The 21195-nt window shown below is 41.1% G+C and overlaps 1 protein-coding gene and 1 pseudogene across 1 annotated transcript in view; one reads left to right on the forward strand and one right to left on the reverse strand.

Annotated features, from left to right (window-relative positions):
- Window positions 1-21195, forward strand: part of Atg4a (Autophagy-related 4a) — a 278503-nt gene that overhangs the window by 220505 nt on the left and 36803 nt on the right. The window lies entirely within an intron of this gene.
- Window positions 32-1768, reverse strand: LOC140666822 (uncharacterized; annotated as a pseudogene).

Below are 21195 nucleotides of genomic sequence, written 5' to 3' on the forward strand. Positions count from 1 at the left end.
GATAGAATGACTAGTATCGTCAACATGTTGTTTAATTTATAATAAAACCTGCCTCGCGAAGCTCTTCGATAATTGACATGATTTCATTGTCATGAGCATTGTTACCTGCTCGATGCGAAGCTTCCAGCAGCCGCAAACGATCTACCAATTCGTTGGGATCGTTCCAATGCACGTATTCAATTTTATTCTCACTCAGTGTCATAGTGCGTGGTAGGTTTATACCTTTTCCAATTTTTCTTTTGATAGGAAATAATGAAGCGATTATATATTTATATTTATATCCTTTGTTACCTAATACTGGATTACGCACACTGCTATCACATCTATGCACGTTTGTCGCCAGTAATATACTTTTATATTTTATATTTATGCATATCGTTCTCTGTATATACATCGTCGGGAATTCTCTTGAAAATTAATTCGTAGAGGCCCGGCGTCCCCGCATATTTTACTCCATTGATGATTATATTATCATTCTTATCCACTTCGAAATGTTTATCGCCGAGCATCATTCCTTCATCGGAAAATTTAACACCGTATACGTAATCCATCTCGTTATTTACATCTTGGCCCAAAATTGCTCCGATATATCTTTGTCCGAGCGGACCAAGATGGTCTCGCAACATATTCTGACTCTCGGATGTTTGTAATTGACGTTGAACCGACGTCACAACCGCTTCGAGTGTGGTCTCAAAAATTTCTTCGATAGAAGGGACGAGATTATTTGAGGTTGTTGTACAGCTTTTATCGGAGTCAATTGTTTCATTCGCTTTGATTGATTTGGTGTAGAAGTTATCAATGAATCGTTTAATCGTTTCCGTCTCCCATTTGATATTTTTTCATAAGTCAGTGAAATGTTTGATCGGTTTTGCTTTATGCTCTCTTGTTCTTCTCTGGGTATACCAAACGACTCCACTTTCGATGCATCAGATTCTACATCGATGGTATTCTCAACAATTTGTTTTAGAGGTTCAGTGATTGGGTTAAAATGTCTCTCCAAAGCGACGTCTTCCTCAATTTTACCAGTTTTTAAAGCGTGATATTTTTTGCGAATTGATTCACTCGTTTTTGCAATCTCTCTCACAATCTTTTCACGTTCATCATCAGCATCATTGTTGTTTATCATGATGAATATTTTGTAGACGTTGTTAGACTGATGTGTCGACAGCGACTAACCTCTCTATGGTATTGCAAATTCATTAAATCCTTTTCTATATCGTCCATTGGTCAGCGAGCTGTCTTTATCAATAACTACGAATCTTGTGCTGCCAGTATTTCTGGCATAATGCGTGAAAATCGTCGTATGACATGTCAGTATTTACATGATCGTTGTACACATGTTTCAGGTTTGTACTATCCTGTTGAAATAAAATCAACAGATTCGCATTGTCGCGTATAAGATGCTTGGGTATCTTGGCATACGTTTGACAAAGATAGAAACAGTCGACGCTCGAGTGTCGACCCATTGCAAAGTACTCTCTTATCGTATCTTGTTTATCGCACGCCACGTCATCAAAGATAAAAATGGAATTCGGAAGCGCCTCGCTTGGAACAACAACTTCACTATTATTAGAGAATGTGAAATAACCAATTTCGTCTATCGGTGTCAATAAATTTTCCAAATATTTCGGTTGTTGAAGCGATTTTGAATATACGTACAGGTTCTCAAAGCGAACACCGACGGACTTTCAATTGGACTTATCAATACATTAGTTTTACCACAATTTGAAGGACCGCAAATAATACCGCGTATAGTAATTGGTAACATGTTTCCATGATGGCGTATTTCTTTTTCAAGCATTAGTCTATTATCAAAGTTTATAACTTTGATTATCATCGCTTGCCGCACAAACCGCATTTTGAGAATGAGTCATGGGAGGACCTATTTATAGATGTGCATCGAATCGAAACCGCTCAGTATTGAAAATGTTTTTTCATCTGTCAGACGACAGTCATATTCTCGAGCTTACTTCTGAACAGTTGCAATATATACCAAAGATTATTTTATTGAGACAGTTTAGCTGCTACGTGGAACGACTGTGGGACAAACTTCTCGAACATATAAAGGCTGATTCTGAAGTACAACGGTATCGTAGATGTTTGCGACATTATAATTTACCGTGGCAGCAAACACATATCGACGGTCCAACACCATTTATTAAAGATTGCTACGAATGTCAGCGAGAATTATAAGAGGTAGCGGTCTATTGAATCGTGCGATAAACGCGCTTTCTATCGAATTACATATTCCTGGATATCAGTTTTGCGGACCGGGAACTCGTTTAAAAGAACGATTGGCTAGAGGCGATCGAGGTATCAATCCATTGGACGCTGCGTGTCGTGACCACGATATAGCTTACTCGCGAAGCAACGATCTCGGTGAACGACACGTTTGCGGATCGTATACTAGCTGTGAGGACGCGGGAACGTATTACCGCGAGGGATTCGACTCTTGGTGAAAGAGCGGCTGCTACGGCTGTTTGGATGGCCATAAAGGCAAAAACGAAATTTAGTATGGGAATGAAGATGAAAAAATCACCGAAAAAGAAAAAGATGTTGAAAAAACAAATATTTCCAGTAGCGAAGCGTGGTGATATTTTACCGATTTTACCATTGTTGGGAGTAGTCGGTTCTTTGGTTAGTGGAGCAGCGGGAGTCGCAAAGGCTGTAAACGATAGCAAGGCCGCGCAACGCCAATTCGAAGAAATGCAACGTCACAATCGTGCTATGGAAGGTCGTGGACTTTATCTCGCTCCATACAAGCGTGGACGGGGATTTTCAACGACTGCTAAGAAAAAAAAACGTTAAAAAACTGTTAAAAATGCCTGCGGGTGTAACAACTAACGTACAATAGGAACAACTTGTAAGACGTATGCGCATACTTTTCTTTAGAGGCGTTTTCATGCGCAATAATTTACCGATAAGCGGCGTGCGACGAAACGAGAGCTGCATTGTCAATTTGGACGACGTTGAGGTCCTGGTACTCATTGAGTAGCATACGCAAAGAGGAGAGATAATGTTGTGTATTTTGACAGTTTTGGAAATCTTCGACCGCCCGAGGAATTGGTGCAATATTTTGGACAGAATGTAACAAAAATTGAATATAATCATGCGTCTTATCAAAATTATAATCAGAGTATTTGCGGACAATTGTGTCTACAATTTCTTTAAACGATTAAATGCCGATTTAAAGCCTAATACTCTACTGTCGTAACTCAGTATTCGACATGTCACTGACACTTACGTTGACTGGTAAGAGTAGCGTTCTTGCCGTAAGCTACTTTCCAGCCATAGATTTGAACGATGATGATTACGAACTTGGTTTAACGGATTTTGAAACTTATCATACAATACCGAACGTGAATTCCTCAAATAATAAATTTTACATTGACAACGACAACAAGGAAATTACGATTCCCGAAGGATCGTACGAATTGCATAATATAAATGAATATCTAACGCATGCAATTTTACAATACGATTCCCACAACATTGTTAATAACAATGATGAGAAATATCCAATAGTGATTCGCGCTAATCATAATACGTTGAAAAGTAAAATTAAATGCACATACAGAATAAATTTTAATAAGCCCAATAACATGGGATCGTTGTTGCGATTCTCGAATCGTGTATTGCAGCCGCGGAAATGGTACGAATCAGATGTGCCGATAAATATTATTAACGTAAATATTATTCGTATAGAACGTAATGTGACCGCTGGTGCATATAGCAATAGTAAGCGCCTACACACGATACATGAATTTTCTCCGAGCATACCACCGAGATATAAGATATCGGAAACGCCCGCGCAAATCATTTATCTACCGATCGTCGTGCGAAGCATTACTGATTTAACGATACGTGTTGTGGATTAGGAGGGTCGATTGCTCGATTTTTGAGGAGAGGAAATTACCGTACGATTGCACGTACGACGACGTTAAAAATAGTATGCTCGTGTTGAATGAAACGGAGCACGCGAGAGACAATATCTTTACGAGGGACAATACTTTTGCGAGGAGGCGAGCGGTGTCTGGTGACAATAATCAGATGTCTGGTTACGCTAAAAAGAAGCTCAGCGCGTTGAATCGTGAATTTTTAAAGTCTTTGGGATTTGTCGTACGAAATAATTGAAAAAATGATTGACATTTTGAACATTTAAAGCGAACCGATCTTTGACGACCGTATAGTAAAGATTGAAACTCATACGTACAATCTATACGCAAATACAACACTTGGATATAGCGATAAGATACGGATACCTATACAGCATCAGGATTTGTACACGTTGCCGTGCGAAAGCTTCCTTTACGTCGAAGGAAAATTGACGATAAGAAAAAAGGATGAACTAATGATATTGGGAAATAATTGTGTTGCATTCATGTTTGATGAACTTCGATATGAACTCAACGGTGTGGAAATTGATCGCAACAGAAACGTTGGAATAACTTGCACGATTAAAAACTACATTTCCCTTACACACGAGAGAAGTAAAATCTTGCACAATGCTGCGTGGAATATAACTATATTGCAAATAATGGTGGCGAAGGTTACTTCAATTTTTGCGTGCCGCTCAACATGTTGCTTGGATTTTGCGAGGATTTTAAGCGTGTTGTGATTAACGCTCGTCATGAATTGATTCTAATACGTTCACGCAACGACAACAATTGTCTATTTGGAGCTCAGGCTGCTGAAGCTGAGATTGAATTACACAAAATACAATGGCGTATGCCTCACGTAATATTGAACGAAATTAATAAATTGTCCTTGCTACGAGCGTTGGAGAGCGGTAGATACTTGAACATGAGTTTCCGCTCGTGGGATCTATACGAATTTCCTTTGCTGCACAGTACGACCAAGCATTCGTGGACTGTGAAAACTGCCTCTCAGCTGGAGAAACCGCGATACGTAATCTTTGCACTACAGACTGATAGAAAAAATGTCGCGTCGAAAGATATTACCAAATTCGACGACTGCAAATTGACAAACGTTAAACTCTATCTAAACTCTGATTTTTATCCGTATGATGATTTAAATTTGGATTTTGATAAAAAGAGATACGCTATCCTATTCGACATGTATGCGCGTTTTCGTAAATCTTATTACGGATGCAATAATGATAATGTATTATTTACCATGGCAAAATTTCTAGAGTACGGTCCTCTCACGGTCATTGACTGCTCGCGACAAAACGAGTCTGTCAAAAATGCTACCGTGGACATAAGAATAGAATTTGAATGTAAGCTAGACGTACCCGCAAATACTACCGCATATTGCCTCATCTTGCACGATCGCATTGTCGAATATAACCCGTTGACAAATGTTGTCCGCAAAATTACATGAATCAGGAATAATCCCCTCCAATGTTATAACATTATAACATTATAAAACTAGCGATACTCGATGATCGACATTAGTCGTCCGTCGTAGTTCTCGCCAATATCATTTCATTATGGTTGTGCTAACGTTTGTGGATCTCCAAGGATTTATTATCGATAAAAAATTTATCGTGAAAGAAATTGCGATTCTGACAAAGGGCTCTGTACTCTCTCATTATATTTTTACGAGTCTTACACCATTCCGTTTGCTCACGAGATCTGAGAGATCTCAAGTTGCATGGTTAATTAGAAAACATCACAATCTGCAATGGGAAGATGGAAACATTCCATACTACATGGCCAAACATTTAATCACTGACGCCGTGACGTTGAAAAATGCATCTTCTCGAGTGTATGTCAAAGGACATGAAAAACGAGAATGGTTGGCAAATTTACTGGAAGAGAGTAAGAGAATCGGTCTTATTATCGAGACATTGGATAACGACTATGATGACGTTACTTTAGATAAATTAGATGCTACTCTGCGTTGCGATAGACATGTACGAAATTGTGCTTTACAAAATGTATTTAAATTATTCAATTGGTGGTCGAATCATCATCATAAAGGTTCGATCAATCCATATTTATAATAAACTATTGTTACAATACATGTGTGTTATTATTATTATTTTTTTTATCCTCTCCTTGTAGCATGTATTATATTACAGTACGTGATGCATTTTTCTATTAGTCTGCATTTTAGCAGACAATGGACGTGGAATATTTGATATCTTTAAACGCGAAAAAAAATATCAAAATTTATGTCGTTCATAGTTCGCTTGATGTTGATCAACGTTCGTTTGATGTTGATTGACGTTCGTTTGATGTTAATCGACGTTCGTTTGATGTTGATCGACGTTCGTTTGATGTTGATCGACGTTCGTTTGATGTACGATAGTGATTCAAACATGGTTCGATAGATGTTCATTGCGGTTCGATAGATGTTCGTTTGATGTACGATAATAGTTCAAACATGGTTCGATAGATGTTTGTTTGATGTATGATAGTGGTTGGATCGATATGTAGCAAGTATTATATCTCTTAGCCATGTATACATCTGTGTGATGAATATTACATTTCATGGTGCAGCTGCATCTGGTATTATATTTCAAATCATGATATTAAGATATTTATTTGATGTATAATATGGTTCAAACATGTTTAAATCGATGTTGATCAATGTTTAGATCCATGTTGATCAATGTTTCAATAGATGTCTGATGCTTATTTGATTGTGTCGCTATTTAATTAGAATTATCTGTATGAATGCTGTGTGGAGCGACAGTTCACGTCAGCTTTTAATTCTTTATCAGCTATAAAGAGTAAGCATTTGTTGCTAACTCTTATGTCATGCACATCCCCCACCCATTTTTTTTACCGAGACGTTACCTAGCTCTCGCTGGAGCTGTCATAAAGTGTCTGTCAGTGATCCAGTGAAGTAAAGTTCTTTTGTGACGATTTTAAAATGTCGAGCATATTGTCTTTTCTCGACGCTATGTTCGAAACGAGCTATCGTCGCGTGGAACTTCGCTGGGTCAAGAATTTGGCCCACGCTCTGTTCCGAGCGTTGATGAATGTGCTGTTCGAGGATGTAAGTAGTTTTTCATTATGTTATACGCTCTCATTTATAATATATTTATATTTATATTTATATTTATGCGCTTTTATCTTTTACAGCATTACCAATATCGTTACTTCCACGTCCCAATCGGTGATGTAAGTAATTTTATTATTATTTTATACGCTTTTTTATTTATAATATATTTATATGTTTTTTTCTTTTACAGGAATATCAATGTTACCACAACCTCATCCCGGGATATATCAACATTACGCACATGAAAGAGGTGCGTCGGTGGCGGACCTTCAACCGCGATTATGCAGAATTTGAGGATTTGTGGGGCGACGACCCCCGTGCTCGTTTCTTAGATGAGTTCTTCCCATATTTGTACGTGGATGTATTTTGCCTCCGCAGATTGTTCGGAGAGGAGCCCCTCGTACTGTGAGTATGCTCAAATTTTAAATATTTATTTTAAAATACTAATAAAAATGTTCATTTTCTTTTCTGTTACAGAAGCAGCCGTCGCGAGTTCTCCCTCCGTCTCTCTTCCATCGATTTTTAGTTTTTTTTTATATTTTTATATTTTATATTTTATAATTTCATTTTTTATATTGTAGATCTTAGATTTTTTATATCTTTTTATATTTTATATTATATTTTAGATTTTTTATATTTTTTACTTTATATATTAGATTTTATATTTTCATTTTTTAAAAACACACACACACACTTTATATGTATACACATACACTTTTTTGAAATAAAAATTATATTTATGTTAAACACATATATTACTTATTTGCACATCCTTTATTTATCCCATCCTTCTTCCTCCTCTTAGGATTAATTAGATAATATTTAATATATATATATATATAATAAGATATAATAATAATAATAATAATATATATAATAATAATATATAAAAAATTTAATCTGCGTTCTCGCGTACGCCTTAGCCTCCGTCTTATCGCGCTCCCGCTATCCTTTCCCCTCATCCTCCTTCTTTCTCTCTCACATTATCTTTCTATTGTAATCTTCTCCTTTTCCCACCACATCATGCTCTCATTGTCCTACGCTATGTACAATGCACATAGCGTTCTCCTTATCCTATCCTATACCACGCGTCTCCGTCTACCGCGTTGCGAACGCCTATCGCGCCGTCTCTCTCTACCGCGTTGCGAACGTCTATCGCGCCGTCTCTCTCTATCCATCTCCCTACTCGCGGACCCATCGGTTACACCGCGGACCTCTCTTCCCTCTTCGCAAACCCCTCGTCCACTGGCTGCGTCACGGACCTCTCTCTCTTCTCCGCAAACCCCTCGTCTACCGGCTGCGTCGCAGACCTCTCTCTCCTCTCCGCAAATCCCTCGCCGACCGGCCAGTGATGCGCTGTTGTGGGAATAAAGTCGCGCATGCGCACTAAGCAAACGGTACGAATGCTCAATGTATGTACTTTGATGGAATATAAGGTATCATCAAACTCCCCAGTTAGGAAAGAAAGGATGAAGGGATAAAAGAGAAAATTGTTATCAAAGAAATAAGGTACATTTAATATAACAAACAAAAAATTTATTTATGTTATTTTTTACGTCTGCAGCTGATTTATTACATGAATACCAACATTTGTTGCAAGGGTAAGGGAAACTGTAAAAAACCTTACCAGTATTCTAACAAAGATATACATAAGATATATAATACATAATTATACATAACAATAAGAAATTACACAGATTAATTAATATATATATACTTAATATTATATACTATATATACCTAAACTTATAATATATTAAATTCTTAAACTTAAATATTAATACATATTATTAATGTAACATTAATATTTCTTAAATTAAATTTAAATAATAAATCTATATTTATTACTTATATAAAAATATGTTTTTAATATTAAATATATAATTACTAAAATTACAATAAATACAATAATAATACATTTTATTAATAAAATAAAATTTAATTTTTTGTTGGAGCCAACTGGAAGCGTTCCCAGAAGTTACTACAACAGAGAATAAATTACTGTTTAATAATAGATACATTTATCTACCAAAAAATAAAAGTACGAATATAATTAAATATATAAATAAATATTTAATAAATATTTTATATTGCACTAAATACATGCAGTTGTGCATTTTGGATCACAGATCAAAATAATAATAAAATAATAATTTATTATATTTAAAAAACAAACAAATATTTTATGTCTAAAAATAAACATAAATATATAAATATATAAATAAAAAATATATGAAGCAAAAATATGAAAAATAAAATATTGCATTACACTATTATTGCACAAAAAAATTGCACTACATTGATATGTGTGACACAAAGTAAAACTAAAAAATAAATGCAATAAAATAATAAAATGCAAAAGAAAAGAAATAAAGAATAATAACATGCAAAAAGACATTATATGTGGAATGATAAATAAAATAATCAAGACAAATAAAAAATAATCAAGAATAATAAATCATAAGAAAAAAAAGTTAAATTAGAAATAATATTAGTTAACACTTGAATAAAAAGAGTTCGGGTATTCAAAAATGTTGAAAACAATGATAATATCAAATACATGATAGAAAATAAAGATTTTCAAAAAAGTTATCAAAGTTATATTTGTTTAAATGTTAATTAAAGAAATAAAATTAAATTGTTAATATTACGAAAAAAGTTATAATAAAACGTGTAAGTGAAAGATATTTTCTATTTATTTTTAGCTTTACTATTAGAAGGAAATAAATTATTATAATTATGTAGTTCTAAATGTGTTTCATCTACTTTAAAAGTGCGACAATCAATATTATTAGCTTGAAAACTTGATCGTACTTTACAAACCGCGTCTAAACAGGTGACATCAATCCGATTCCTCTTTTTATTCTTCACATCTGTAACAATCGAAAAAATTTTCTCTGCTTCGGCATTAGAATGTGGAAGTGATAAAACTGTACTAATTTTTCTAAATTTGGAAAAAATGGTTCATCATTAAATTCCTTTTTCTCAAAAATATTCTTCCACATATCATCAATTTTTAAATTAAATAAACGATTTTTTTCCGCGTCATTAAATACAATAGGCAACATTCGCCATTCATAAGCTAAAGCCATAATATTGGAAATTTGAAAATGTCTTGCTACGTTCCTCAAATCTGGAAAGGCAAGTCTACCCTCCTCGCGTAAAACTATATTTGGATCTAAAAATCTAAATTCGCGGAAAATTTCATCATTATAAGGCAATCGTTGTATCATTTCTTGTAACGCGGTTACGTAAAAAGATAAACATGTGGATTTTATTTCCATTACAAATTCGGAAGACTTTAATTGTAATAATGATTCACATTCTGGACCAACATATATTGAAGTTAATGGTAAAAAATTTTGCGGATTAATTATATCTATAGAAATATTTTTTAACGTGTTAGGTAGCAAGAAATTATATCCTATCTGCTTTATTATATGCTCACTACTTTCAGCTAATTTGTGAATTAAACTTTTCTATTTTGAAATAAAGCGTTAAACTTATTAAAAGAATTTAATGAATATTTCAAAAAAAACATATAGGCTTTAATTTTATTATCATTTAAAGTATTAAAAATAGTTATTGCCGAATTATTTTTATTTTCTATTGTCTCTAAATGGAAATAATGTTTTAAGACTTCCCAATTATCGAGAAGTCTAATAACACATTTGTGCAAAACGAGCCATCTCGTAGCTGATAATTTAAAAATTTTACGTGATTCTATTCCAAAAAAATTCTGAAATTCGCACAAGATAGCTGATCTTTTTGCATTGCCAGAAAAATATGTTGCAACTGCATGTAAAATATTTTCGCAAGAATCCGGTAATTTTGCACAAGCTTTACTCGCAATAAGAGCTGACGAATGATATATACATTTTAATACAATGAGGACCGGTATCTCTTTTTTTAATCTACTAATAAAAGAATTTCGAACTTCTGTCATTACAGACGCGTTATCGCTAGCTATTCCTACAATATTTGTTATCGGTATATCTTTATTTTCAAAACAATTTTTAAAAGCAGAATATAATTTGTCCGCGGAACAATCTGTTGCATCTAAAGAAATCAATTCTAATAATTGAGTAACACATTTTTTATCATCTAATGACACATATTTTACTAAAATACAAAGTAATTTATCGTTAGTAATAGTTGTACTCTCATCTACTAAAATTGAAAATTTTTGATTTTTTAAATGTGAAATAAGTTTTTCACTTTCGCGTTTTCGTAAAACATTTTTTATAATTTGCGTACATTTTTTTCTTGACAGTTTTAAATCATGAGCTATTTGTGAATCCGGACAAATTTCTTTTAATAAAGGGACCATGTGATTTACGGTTTGAAAAGCTATATTATGTTCCGCGTAAAAAGAAGCTAATTTTATTTCGGCCGATTTAACTTTCTTAACATGGTCCTCATCTTTAATATTGAGCTTAGGTAATAAAGCAGATGGTGTGATATTACGGCTTTTAATATTCTTAATATGTACTTTCGTTTTCGAATGTTTAATTAAATCTGATTTACCACATAAAAGAATTTTATTATAAACAGAGCAGAGAGCTTTTTTATTATTTTCGTGTAGTGTTAACCAATCTTTAAAAATATCTATACTTAACCAAGAATTTTGGAATATTTTCATTCTTGATTTCTTCTCCTTTTCCTGTTCTTTTTCTTGAGACGTTGATGGTTGTGGATGATCCATCTTTCTCCTTTATTTTACACTTTATATTACTTTTCTATCACGGCACTCTAATTTACTCTACGCGTTATGACTCCACTATGTCTACTGAAAACGCGGAAAAATTACGCGGGAAAGGACCCTTTATGCACCCTAATGCTGCACTTGCTACATCCATGATAATAGCTGATGTCAAGCTGTGACGTCAGCTTACGCATGCGCATAGAGGCTCTCGTGTGGGAAAAAATCTCACGGCAGCGCATCACTGTTACCGGCTGCGTCGCGGACCTACAGCTGTGTCGCGGACCTCTCCCCCTCTCCGCGTACCCCTTGTCTACAAACCGCGCCGCGGACCTGCGTGACGTCATCCCCCCGGGTCCGTGGTCCCCCTGCCCCCGCACCCCCCTCGAGCACCTGGGTTAGAAACCTCATTATATCACTACTCATTTATTACTGTTTTATTACATACTATTAATTGCGCGTGATCTTGTTTCACTTTAGTATATATTATGAAGTAATATATATATACGTATATATATATATATATATATATATATATATATAATAAATAATAATAAATCAAATTTTGGTAAAGGAAAAATTGTCCTAGAATTGTATCAGGAGTACGTCATTTTATGGACGGAAGGTTGTTCTGGGACAGCCTGTATATATATATATATATACAGGGTGTCCCAGAACAACCTTCCGTCCGTAAAATGACGTACTCCATATATAATAAATAATAATAAATCAAATTTTGGTAAAGGAAAAATTGTCCTAGAATTGTATCAGGAGTACGTCATTTTATGGACGGAAGGTTGTTCTGGGACAGCCTGTATATATATATATATATACAGGGTGTCCCAGAACAACTTTCCGTCCGTAAAATGACGTACTCCTGATACAATTCTAAGATAATTTTTCCTTTACCAAAATTTGATTTAAAGCGTAGTTTTTGAGTTATAAGCGAAAATAGTTAGCAAATCACGCGTCGAGTGTAGAAGGCAGCCAGGAGCAGCGCGGCACACCGCGAGCGCGAGAGCAGCTGACCGTCTGACGAGTGATTACCGCTGCATGAGTCAAAATCGCTAACTATTTTATCTTATAACACAAAATTATGCTTTAAATAAAATTTTGGTAAAGAAGAAAATATCGTATAATTACGTCAGGAATAAGTGTTCCTTAAAATAACGTCGGACGCTGCGATCAGCTGATTGCTACACGCGATGTATCTGTCAGCTGAGCTGGAAAATCAATATATCGATCGGTCTGAAGTCGTCGACGACAGTGTCGATGACAATCGAAGAAGCGTCGCCGTCGCGGAGACGGTTATTTCTCTCTCTCTCTCTCTCTCTCACTCTCTCTCTCACTCTCTCACTCTCACTCTCTCACTCACTCTCACTCTCTCACTCTCACTTTCTCACTCTCTCACTCTCACTCTCTCACTCTCACTCTCTCACTCTCACTCTCTCACTCTCACTCTCACTCTCTCACTCTCACTCTCTCACTCTCTCATTCTCGCTCTCTCACTCTCTCACTCTCACTCTCACTCTCACTCTCATTTTCTCTCTCACTTTCTCTCTCTCTCTCTCTCTCTCTCTCTCTCTCTCTCTCTCTCACTCACTCACTCACTCACTCTGTCCCTTTCTTTTACACACACACTCAGCCATACACACATCGCGTGTAGCAATCAGCTGATCGCAGCGTCCGACGTTATTTTAAGGAACACTTATTCCTGACATAATTATACGACATTTTTTTCTTTACCAAAATTTTATTTAAAGCATGATTTTGTGTTATAAGATAAAATAGTTAGCGATTTTGACTCATGCGGCGGTAATCACTCGTCGGACGGTCAGCTGCGCCCGCGCTTGCGGTGCGCCGCGCCGCTCCTGGCTGCCTTCTATACTCGATGCGTGATTTGCTAACTATTTTCGCTTATAACTCAAAAACTACGCTTTAAATCAAATTTTGGTAAAGGAAAAATTGTCTTAGAATTGTGTCAGGAGTACGTCATTTTACGGACGGAAGGTTGTTCTGGGACACCCTGTATATATATATATATTGTGATCGTGTATGTTTTTCGGTTGACTACCGTGTACGCTCCTTGATACAATTGTTGGCCGATGGACTGGCCTACGGCACACCTTCGGCGCGCTCGCTTAATTAATCGACGTTTTGCTCTATCAGAACAATAATGTTGGGCGCCAGGCGCGAAAATTCGCGCCGTCTCCAATTAACACGATACTCGCTTGATTCACTCAAAATCGTAAAACAATTACGATCGCGACGGCAACTAAAGCGGCTAGTCAATACTTAAGCGGCAGAGGGGGGGAAGGGTGTGTCAGGAACTGAACGGGATCGAGAATCGATACTTAACAAGTGAGAAAGTCTCCCGGAACAGACACAAAAACAGACACAATTCTTAAATTTAAGAATAAATATATTTGACAAGGATTAGTAGAATAAATATAGTATACAAGAAAATTCTCGGCGTGGAATGAGAAAGCCCTTTGGAGAAAGTTATTCTAAATGCGGCAACTAGACGTGTACATCACACGCTCGGCGCATGTGAAGGGCGCGTGACGGCGCGATGTCGCGACCGAGAGGTATTGAATTACACGGGATTTCAGAGGAATTTAGACTTTTTCGCAGATCGCTCGCGGCTTATTAAGGTCGTGGCGATCATAGAGATGCTTTATTCAATAAGAGACTATAGATCTCGGCCACGAATCATCGCGCTAACCGATTTATGATAAAACTTCGGGAATGCACATAAACATGCGCGGTCGTCACGCATCGACCTCCGCCTTCGATCATCACGGTACTTATTACATGTGGTATACGGCGTGTGAAATTCTCCAAATAAGCGGAATACACAGATTCGACGTTCTTGTACACGAAATTACATTTGAATAAATTACGTTACATGAATTGTTCCCGGATCGCGAGTCAATAAATGGCGCGAATGTTAAAGTCGCACGCGACACGCAGTATACGAGCTCGCTTCCCGATGGATACAATTTAACACGCGGTATATTTAATCAAATATATATGTGTATATTGCTCCAATAATAAATACTACCAAAATAAAAAAAAAGAACGTACGCAATAATGTTTTGTACTTTATTAAAAGATTCACAATATAATTAACGGATCTACCACAGATATATCGGTCGTTTATGTACTAAAATAAACTATGACACGCACGCACGCACGCACGCACGCACCTATATACAATTTTATAATAGGAAATAAAATCGAATAACTTTTATTTCGTTTTTTATTAAAAGTAATTATTGGATTAATAATATATTTGCGATTAAAATGACACTGATATACATATAAGACATAAGCACAACATAAATTGGATAATTTTGAATTAGATTAACCATACATATTAATTAAAAATAATCCGATTTACGTCATGTTTGGTTTTAATCGTAAAAATCTCATTAACTCGCTATGTGCGCTGCTGTTTATATTAGAACCAAGCAAGCAAATAAATATCATACTCATTTAGTTTGTGCTAAGACGAAAGTCGCATCACTAAAGAAAATGACCATTCCTCGCTTGGAACTCACGGCAGCTACTCTCTTAACCAGGCTGATCTCCAAAGTTTTGAACATTTTGCAACTAAAATGAACTCCTGTTGTAATGTGGACAGACTCCACGATTGTTCACACCTGGATTAATAGTCACCTCTCTAGATGGAAGGAATTCGTACACAATCGGGTTTGTCATATCCACGAGACACTTCCTCAAGCAATCTGAAGATTTATCCCCGGGATCGAAAACCCAGCTGACTGTGGAACTCGAGGACTAACTTCCGCACATCTCATTCAACAAACCTCATGGTGGACAAGACCTTCCTGGCTTTCTGAAGAATCTACAACTTGGCCGACAGGACCAAGGTTGTTGAATCAACGAGAAAACTTTGAAGAAAAACCAGTTCAAATACTTGTTACTAATTGCCCAACCACCAATCTCTGGAATCTCATTTATAAATACTCAAGTCTTAATCGATTATTAAGAATAACAGTTTTATGTACACGCGCTATATCTCGTTTCAAAGGCAATCAAATGAATTTATTAAATCAAACGATCACAACTCAAGAACTGGAAAATGCCAAACTCTACTGGGTAAAGGAAATTCAGCAATGTGCTTTTCAACAGGAAATCAAACTTATCTCCAATCAACAACAGCTTCCTCGATCAAATCCGCTTCTACGCTTTACTCTATGGATTGATTCTCAAGGACGAATAGGCGGTCGACTTCGGTCAGCACCCTTATCTGCTACTTCAAAACATCCATTGATCTTGCCTCGCAATTCTGCACTCACCTCCTTAATCATTTCAGATGCTCACATTAAAACACTATATGGAGGAACCCAGTTAACCCTTTCTTTGATTCGAAGCGAGTTCTGGACCCTTGGAGGACGAGCTCCTGTTCGATCTTTCATTTTAAAGTGCATCAAGTGTGCTCGATATCGCTAAAAACGAGCTCATCAAATAATGGGACAACTACCTGCGGAAAGAGTAACTCCATCTCGTCCTTTCCTGCATTCCGGTATTGATTATGCTGGACCGATCATTTTGAAAAGGAAAGGAAAAAATTCCAGAACATACTGTAACGGCCCCCCTCCTTTAATCGGACGTTTGACCGGACAGTTCGTCGAGATCAGGGTTCGTAGTTCGAGGGGGAAAAGAGACGCTGCGAGAGTTGTTATGCTGTAATGTAGAGTGCTTTATTGTATGGTATATGTACAGAGGTGTGTGTGTGTGTGTGTGTGTGTGTGTGTGTGTGTGTGTGTGTGTGTGTGTGTGCGTGCGCGTGCGTGTGTGTGTGTGCACCGGCGTGCAGGTGATATGACCGCTATTTACAGTGAAATTATGTACAAATGATCTTGGTGATGAATGCCACTCGGCGGGCCGCGTGGGTGTCGGTGCGCGGATCGGCGCGGCGCGTGGCGGTTTTTTTCGGAAGCCGGGTTTATGCGGTAGTTGCTCGAGCGCCGTGGTGTTTTTGTCGCTCGCTTTCTTCTACCACGCGTGCCGATTTCTTTATGTCTTTTCGGGATCGCGCGCGCCGGATTTTTGCTGTTTATTCGGCCGTTGTTTGACGGGTCTGGATTCGATTGAGAATCCCTCCACCCTGCGGGATAGGAACGGACTCGTGGAGGACTCGCGGAGAGGGATCGGTCGACGACGAGAACCCTCGTCGGAGGCGGCTCACTCTCCACCCCGAGACGTGATTGTCTCCCGTATTCTGGATTGGCCTGGATAGGAGGGATTTTTACTCGCGGCAGTGGTGATCGTCGAGAACGCTCGACGGAAGCGGAGCACTCTCCACTCGCAGATCGTTCCTGCCGTGGTATTGAGACGGAGAATCGTGGAAGCGCCGAGAACTCTCGGCAGTGGTGGAGTACGCTCCACCGTAGGTGCTTTCGTGATTTTGTCTAGGATGCTGGGATATTCTCTGAGGCGAAACCCGTCTCGGAGAATCGGATTCGGAGACCTGGTCTCAAGCGTGGATGCTGTGCGGGTTTTATACGGGTGTGACTTCCCCTTCTCGCCCGAGGCTCGGCTCGGTCGGGCGTCTCCGTGCTTGGCTGCTGGAGCTCGGTTTTTCGGCGGGCTCCGAGATTTCGTCTCGCGCTCGGGCGTTCTCGGCTTCGGTCGGTCGAGCGGGACTTAGTCTCGGTGCGCCGAGATTTACCCGTTGTGGATGTCGCTTTTGTTTGCGTTTTAAAAAAAAAGGCGCACTGCGCCTCCGCTTGTGCCCGGTCGGTATTCGCCGGGCAGCGGACTTCCGACGATCGGATGGTCAGGTATTTAATAACGGGGGCGTCTCGTTACATCACCCCCCTCCGGTTAGGTATGCCTGCATTTGAGTAATTTATGCGGCGGACGTAACGCAGCTGTCCGTCGCGTGAGAATCGCAGGATCCAGCGGCCTTCTCGGCTGCGGTATTTGTAGCGGCGGGCAGCGTGGACCGCGAAGTGCGGGATCTCCGCGATGATCCTGGGCTCGATCTGCACCCTTATCGGGAGTGCCGGCAAGGGCCCCATGGGCACGAGTAGCGACGGTGGTGCAGCGGGCAGTGGCCGTTTGTACGGCCGGATTGGTCGTCGTTTTGGAGGCGGCGGTGGTGCCTGCAGGAAAATTTCCGCCTTACGCCGCATCAGATGGTCGGATCGCTGGATGGTCGTGCCTCGTCGAGGTGGTCGGTTGGCTTGATCGGTGCGGGCCGGTTCTTCTGGCGGCCCCGAGTCAGTGCCGGTGATTTCCGGAACGGCCTCGTCAGTTTCGGCGAGCCAGGCATTTATTTCGGCTAATATACTGTCTGCTTCGCTTGACATCTCTGCTCGAAAAGAGCTCAATTATCGTCGGTATCGCTGCTGGCTGCCGCGTCAAGGTCCCCTTCAGGTCTGTCATCCTTGTGTTTGTTTTTGTTGTCAGCGGGTGACAGTTTGATGTCTTTTTTTGTGTACCTGCCGATGCCAGGTGCCGGTAGGACTGCGCAGGTCGATGATTACTGGCGAGATAAAGTGTTTGACTTCTAGCGGGCCCATATATTTTGGCGCTAGTTTCGCGTTGAATCCTGCCGCTTTATTTGAGAGGTAGTGTTGCCGTTTTCATACGAATTTCCCGATTCGGGGTTTCCACGCTCGCCTTCGGAGGTTGTAGTATCGTTGCTGTTGCTGGAACACTCGGGCCATGCGGATTCGCACAAACTCGTAGGCTTCTTGTAGGCAGGTGTCTCGGTGTCAGAGCCGGGTTGCGGGACGGTGCGTAGCTCGCGGCCGCGCAGCAGGTAGGCCGGCATGTATCCGGTGGTTTCTTGCTGGGCGGTATTGAGGGCGAACTGGAGCGCCGGGAGGTGCTCGTCCCAGGTGCCGTGGTCTTTCCCTACTGGGTGACCATGGTTTTAACCGTGCGGTTGGTTCTCCTGACCGGGTTGCATTGCGGTGCGTAGGCCGGGGTGGTCATATGGTGGACGTCGAAGGCCTTGAGGCGCTGGTCGAATTGCTTTGACCGGAGTTGGGTTCCGTTGTCCGTAAGGAGTAACTCCGGGCTCCCATGACGTAGGAGGATTCCCTCGGTTACGGCTTTAGTTACGGCAGTTGCGGTGGCATGGCGGAGCGGGGTGAGCTCGATCCACTTCGAGAATCGGTCTTGCGTGACCAGGAGCCACCAATGGCCCTTTTTCGACCTGACTAGGGCCCTACCAGGTCGAGGGTAGCTTGTTGCCATGGCCTGGTGATATTGGTGGCATGTATCTTTCCGGCTGATGGTCGTTGGTCAGGCTTGTGGGCGAGACAGTTAGGGCAGGCTCGTACGTACTGCGTGATCTCCCGGAACATTCCGGGCCAGTAATACGCCTCCGCGATGCGGGCAATTGTTTTTGCGATTCCTAAGTGCCCGGCGGTCGGCGTGTCATGAAACCGGTGCAGGAGTTCGGGCCGCTGTTCGCGCGGTACGCAGCGCTTCCATTGTTGTTGGGTAGGTCGGTCCTTGAAATCGAGACTATGGAGGAGGTGACGGTACAGGACGCCGTTTTCGATTTGGTAATCGGGTCGGTGGTTCGAGTTGCGGCTTGTCTCGCGGTAGTCGGTGGTACCAGCAACGGACCTCGGTGGCGGCGCATACCTCGGGGGCTCGCGACAGAACGTCGGTTTAGCTACTTGGTTTAGCGGGCCGCGCCGGTACTTAATTTCACAGTCGTATTGTTGGAGTTCAAAGAGCCACCAAGCTAGCCGGCCGGTGGGGGCATCCAGTTTTTGTAGCCAGCGCAGGGATTGATGGTCGGTTAGGACGGTGAAGGCGTACCCCTCGAGGTAGCTTTTCATTCGCCTGATTCCCCAGATTACGGCTAGGCATTCTAATTCGGTGGCGCTATAGTTGCGTTCCGCTTTATTTAGGGAGCGGCTCGCGTAGGCGATGACCCGTTCGCCGTCTTCGAAGTGCTGGGTGAGCACCGCTCCGAGCCCCGTTGTGCTGGCGTCAGTTTTCAGCACGAACCATCGGTTAAAATCTGGGCAGACTAGTACTGGTGCCGATATTAGTCGGGCCTTGAGTTCGCGGAACGCGGCGTCTTCTTCGGGGCCCCATGACCACCGGGCGTTCTTCCGGGTGAGTCGCGTGAGCGAGGCGGCGACGGTCGAAAAAATTTTTTCAAAGCGCCGGTACCAGGACGCCATTTCTAGGAATTGTCGTACTTGTTTAATGCTTCGCGGGGCGGGCCAGTCCGCGACCGCACTGACTTTCTCGGGGTCTGTGCGGATCCCTTCGCAATCTACGAGGTGCCCTAAGTAGATGAAGCGATCGACGCAGAACCTGCATTTATCAGGATTCAGATGGAGGCGTGCGTTTCGTAATCGGCGGAGAGCAGCTTGAGGTGGTCGCGGAAGGTACGGCTAACGACAATAATGTCGTCCAGATAGACAAATACCGACGGTTCGAGTTCCGGTCCTAATACGGAGTGGAGCAACCGCTGGAACGTGGCCGGTGCGGAGTATAGTCCGAAGAACATGACGATGAATTGAAAAAGCCTCCTTCCCGGGACCGTGAAGGCGGTGATCGGTCGGCTTTCGGGGGCCAAGGGCACCTGCCAGTATCCGTTCTTCAGGTCGATGGTGGATAGATAGCGCGCCTCGCGCAGCTGGTCAAGGGTCGCCGTAATCTGAGGTAGCGGGTAGGCGTCGTTCTCGGTGACCTCGTTGACTTTGCGGAAGTTAATGTAGAATCGGTGTCGGCCGTCCTTCTTTTTGCGACGACCACGGGTGATGACCACGCACTTTGAGAGGGCTCGATGATGCCGGCTTCCTCCATCTTCCTGGTCGATAATGGCCTGCATGGCTAGGTTGCGGGGCCGGTAGCGTTGTTTTATTGGAGTAGGATCCTTGAGGCATCTGGCGTTGTACGAGCGGTGTTGGGCCAGTTATTGTTTTGAATTTTGTGAGTTGCTCTGCGAGGAACTCCCTGAGTTGCTGTTTCTCGGCGGTGGTCTGCGCTGCGAGCCCTTCCACTGTGGTCGTCCGCGCGAGCGTGTCGCGGGCCGGCGCGGCGGAGTGGGCAGCTGGAGACGAAGTTTTCCCCAGAGGTCGACGAGGACCTCGTTAGTGAGGGTTGGCAGGATGGTGAACCGGTGGCTCACTGTACGGGCGTTGGCCTGATCCATAGGGCGACTTCCCCGGACGTGGCGGCGGTCGTACCGTCGGCGAGATGGATCTGTCCAGGTTAGTGGTTGATGTGAATCCCGCGCGCTTGGAGGGTGTCGATGTTGAGGAAAGATTTCTCGGATCCGGAATCTAGCAGGGCCAGAAATAATTGCCCGTGTATGTCGAGCTTCAGGTGGGGTCGCGGTGTGAAGATTATAGTTGGCTGGTCTCGGGTCGCGGCGCGTCCCCGGTGTCCGTGACCCGTTTGTCGTTTCCCGGTCGGGGATGACATTGCGACGTTAGGACGCCATCCCGGCCGCACTGCGAGCAGAACTTTTTGCCCGGGCGTTTGCAATAGAAGCGGGTGTGTCTGCG

The sequence above is a fragment of the Anoplolepis gracilipes genome, chromosome 6 (assembly GCF_047496725.1).
Source record: "Anoplolepis gracilipes chromosome 6, ASM4749672v1, whole genome shotgun sequence".
Lineage (NCBI taxonomy): Eukaryota > Metazoa > Arthropoda > Insecta > Hymenoptera > Formicidae > Anoplolepis > Anoplolepis gracilipes.